Genomic DNA, 4,989 nt, shown 5'->3' with positions numbered 1-4,989 from the left:
TCCTGTATGTCTTGTTTATTGCTACTGTATGCCTTGAATTTCCCTCAGGATCTATCTATCTATCTATCTATCGATCTATCGATCTATCTGTCTATCTATCTTCTTTAACTCTGTGGGTTATTAAACCTTTTATTTTTGGCAAAAAACGAACTAAAACTATTTTAGCTAAGTTAGCAACATAAGCTGTGTACAGATCGAACATATGCTGGTGAAAATATGTTATATGATTGAAAGTAGTGGTGCACATAGTACTAAAGTCATATCTGCTGTCAGTAGTTACTTCAGTTCTATGTACATTTACAGAGTTTGTGTTTCTGTGCATAACTGTGGAGTTGGTAAATGAATCTGTTTCATTAAGGTTTCTGCTTGTATGGACCTTTTCTCTGGTTCTTTTCCTTGTCTAACATGTTTATCTCATTGTTTTTTATCATCCTCATTTTAGACACAAGGAGGAAGAAAGATGGCTGATACAGATACCCCTGCCAGCTCACCTGATGGTCTCCCTTACTTTGTTCTCCTCTCGGTGAACACCTTTGGACTGTGGAAGGAAGAGAGCATGCAAACTCCTCACAGAGAGACTCCTGTCAGACAGGGATTCAAACCAGTAACCTAACCAGTAAATGTGTTATAAATAAAATAAAGTATTCATTGATTTGAACCTTTTCTCTCCTGTTTTAAGCTGTAAAAACATAGAATGTCTCGTGCTCTTGTAGGGCAATGACAGAATTCACAGCTGGGAAACAAATAGCTTTAAAAGTACATCAACACTCGAGTGCTGAACATTTAATGCAGGTTAGTGTTAAAGACAGCATGCACATAAAGACAGTAGAGTGGTATGATACAGACACGACTGAGAAGGCAATTACATTATTATATTTTATTCAATCACATGAAATGTAACACTAGTCTTGTAACTTTAACAAATACAGATTGTGTTTAAAAACATAGTGTGGTATTTTAAGATACTTTCTTTCACTTGGTTGTTCAGTTAGATGAAGGTAGTATTTAAGGTTTTTGTGGGTTATACAGGTTTGAAAGAGGCAAATGAGTGCACAGTATGTTAAAGTTAAAGCAGATTAATCTAAATATAACAAAAAGAAAATGTGGCTTATAAGAAAAACCTCTGTATTAAACAGCCTCTCTTTTCTTCCGTTCATCTTTTGAATGAATAGTCAAACATTGCTCAGGACGTGCGAGCTGCGTCCTCTGTGGCTCAGGTGTTTCACATCAGACCGCCGTCCAGTGTAAGATCAGACCAAACGCCCTGGTAAGAGAAGCAGTGGTCAGGTCCTGCAATCCTCCGAGGACGAGCTGGAAGAGAGAGAGAGAGAGAGAGAGAGAGACAACATGAGAAAAAGGAAATCCTCAGTTTAATGTATAATATGTTGGTGAAAACAGGGAAATACCTATTAAAAGACATAAAATCTTCATTAATGATTATAGATGCAAAATAAAAAACATTAGTATATAATTTTGGGAGAAACGTGATCTTTATGCCTTCTGTTATTGAGCCTGTCTGTCTCCTCCTAACCACCATAACAAGCAGCCTGTTTTTGTAGTCTGTGTCAGGTTTTGTCAAGTTATAACACAATTTATTAATAAGCGTCATTAAATGTACAACATGATCAACTTGTGATTATTGGATTGGTAATGTGTGTGTAAACTCATGCATGATGCTCGGTTAATATTACATTACACCACCGCTGATTGTTGATGTTTGTGTTCACGTTTCTGTCAGTCTCTTAAATCAGACAGAAGTTAAATCAGATCTTACTTTAGTTTTATCCTGATATCTAGAGAAATATTCTACCTCATTATACAGTATTATAAATATCAGGCTGCATGGTGACATGTTAATCTCTGTATAACACACTCTTTACACAGACTGTAAACATGTACACATCAGTAATGATACAGGACAGATTTATAGTATTTAGCTTTGTTTTTGTCCTTGATACTTTTTTAAAAACCTTATCAGACCTATTTATTATTTACTGAAACATAACAGTCAATGAACGGCATCTATGAGCTGATTTTAATTACAATGTTTTGGTTTTAAATACAATTTCACTCACAACAACGATATAACAATATCAAGAAACACAGCATGTCAGTAATTAGGTTTGCTCATATTAAAAAGTAAAATAAAGGGGTCGCGCGACCCCACGTATTGAGGCTCAGTCCTCGCGCGCGGGCGGCCCGGGTTCGCGTCCGGCCTGTGGCCAATTTCCCGCATGTCTCTCCCCACTCTCTCTCCCCCTTTCCGACTCTATACACTGTCCTCCCTCTATCAATAAAGGCAAAAAAGGCCAAAAACAAATCTTAAAAAAAAAAAAAAAAAAAAAAGTAAAATAAAAAGATAAATCATACCTGACAAGTGACCTAGCTTAGACTGCTAATATGTTAGCTCGCTCATAACACTTTAAGCTATGACACATAAATCAAACTTTATTACTTACCGAAAAAACTGCAAAGCTCCCTTAGAGTCCACAGGTCCGTGACATTAGTTTACTGCAGAAAAAACAGCTTTCACCAGCTCAAAAAAGACGAAAAAACTGAACAGAAAAGCTCCGTGGAGTCTCGGCTTCACTTCACGACGTAACTGCTTATTTACCAAGAGCGCTACGCAAGATCCGCGGCTGTCAATCATCGCCATGTATGACGTAAAATCCTGTTTTTTAACCTCAAATAACTTATTTAAAACAAACTTCACAGAAAAATGAGCACTTGAACACCATGTAGGGTGATAATATCTAATGATCACAGCAGAGTTTAGGTCTGGAAAAAAATTATGTGACGAGTATTTTAACTTAACAGTTTGACCCAAGTCCCGTCTGTTATCATTGAGGAGGCGGGGTTTATGACCTATACTGCAGCCAGTCAGTAGGGGGCGATCTAAAAAAAAAAGCTTCACTCCACAAGGGACCTTGTCCCGTCCATTATTTTTACAGTCTATGATCCATTCACGCACATTCATACGCCCCAGACGCAGCAGGGGGAGCCCAAGGACACGTCGGACATGTTGCTCGCAGGAGCTGGGGATCGAACCCTCAACCTTCTGATTGAGGGGCGACAACTCTACCAACGTATAAATATACTTGTGGAAAGAAAAAAAACCGTAGGAGAAGAACATTGTTGACCTTTTGCTGAGCAAAACTCCTAAAAAAAAAATAATAAAAAAAAAAAAGCGTACAAATCCTCCCTGTGGTTTGGGCTATTAATGCCAGTGTTGTCTTTCAGAGTTATGATGTGTTCTCTTCCTAGGCAACCTATTCAAATGTATATATTTCATGTAACTCTAGGAGCAACACGTCAGCCTTTGTCCTCAATGAGTTCAGATTTAAACATGTAGTTGTTCCAAACTCAAATACCTCAGAGGTCTCCTAAGGTGTCTGCAGCTGAAGGGAGAAACCGGCGTCACAACCTGCTACTCACACACCTGCAGCAAAAAAAAAAAAAAACAGAAAAGAAAAGAAGGAGGGGGAGAAGTAGAACAAGTTGATACAAACATATCTGAACCATCACTGCAGGGAGGCTTTATTCTTGTCAGAGCCAACCTTGTAGATCATGTTTAATTAGGTTGTCTGTCGAATGTTTGTGAGTTATTTTATTTTTCTACAAAAGTTTTATTTTTTGGATTCCCACCACATCCAATCAAGACTTCACCACTGTGAACTTCAAAGTAATCTCTACCGACAAAAGGTAAGTCATATTATTCATTATTTTGTTTGGATGTAATTATATAGTTAACACAGACATATACATACACAATTATATATAAAAGCTGAGTTAAACTGAGTTTAATAAACCTATAGGGACACCACCCTGAAATCTGGATACCACCGAATATTAAAATATCAGTCTCAAATTAATTATTTAAATACAAATATAATTATTAAGTGTATTGTATATGGAGAGAGAGAGCGAGAGAGAGAGATTAGATGGTGGCGATGTCAAGACACGACTGGGATTAAGACTGATTGGACCTGATTTACTGTAAGGTGGGTTTCTATATCTGTGTTGAATGAATGAGGAGAACATTGTCAAACAGACCTGTGGATCATCTTAGACTTATTAAGCCATAGTCAAATAACATAACTACATCACAGACAATAGCTCAAACATGCTTGATGACCAGAACCTTGCCGTCACTGGTCTCTGGACCAGGACCCTGCAGTCACTGGCCTTCTGGACCAGGACTCTGCGGTCACTGGCCTTCTGGACCAGGACCCTGCAGTCACTGGCCTTCTGGACCAGGACCCTGCAGTCACTGGCCTTCTGGACCAGGACTCTGCGGTCACTGGCCTTCTGGACCAGGACCCTGCAGTCACTGGCCTTCTGGACCAGGACCCTGCAGTCACTGGCCTTCTGGACCAGGACCCTGCGGTCACTGGCCTTCAGGACCAGGACCCTGCGGTCACTGGCCTTCTGGACCAGGACTCTGCGGTGACTGGCCTTCTGGACCAGGACCCTGCAGTCACTGGCCTTCTGGACCAGGACCCTGCAGTCACTGGCCTTCTGGACCAGGACCCTGCGGTCACTGGCCTTCAGGACCAGGACCCTGCGGTCACTGGCCTTCTGGACCAGGACTCTGCGGTCACTGGCCTTCTGGACCAGGACCCTGCAGTCACTGGCCTTCTGGACCAGGACCCTGCAGTCATTGGCCTTCTGGACCAGGACCCTGCAGTCACTGGCCTTCTGGACCAGGACTCTGGAGTCACTGGCCTTCTGGACCAGGACTCTGCAGTCACTGGCCTTCTGGACCAGGACTCTGCAGTCACTGGCATGCTGTACCAGCACTCTGCAGTCACTGGCCTTCTGGACCAGGACTCTGCAGTCACTGGCAAAGTATACTTCTTCACAGTGTTTCTTATATTCTGATAGAAAGAAAGCCCACAAATACTTGACTCTGTGTGAGGCATGAAGAACTCATCTCCTTGATTCAAATGTCAAACATCTATGTGAAGAAAAACCTCTCAGACAACAGAC

General features: G+C 41.0%; 1 long non-coding RNA gene across 1 annotated transcript; it reads right to left on the bottom strand.

The window, feature by feature from the left end:
• Window positions 1-763: 763 nt before the first annotated feature.
• LOC306818162 lies at window positions 764-2,951 on the bottom strand. The gene is made up of 2 exons (XR_013778138.1): window positions 2,460-2,951; window positions 764-1,311 (listed from the first exon to the last, which is right to left on the bottom strand). It is a non-coding gene; the product is annotated as an uncharacterized lncRNA (long non-coding RNA).
• Window positions 2,952-4,989: the final 2,038 nt, after the last annotated feature.

The sequence above is a fragment of the Symphodus melops genome (assembly GCF_947650265.1).
Source record: "Symphodus melops genome assembly, chromosome: 22".
NCBI classification, from domain to species: Eukaryota; Metazoa; Chordata; class Actinopteri; order Labriformes; family Labridae; genus Symphodus; species Symphodus melops.
The sequence above is the reverse complement of the archived record's forward strand: the minus strand, read 5'-3'. Positions and strand labels throughout refer to the sequence as shown.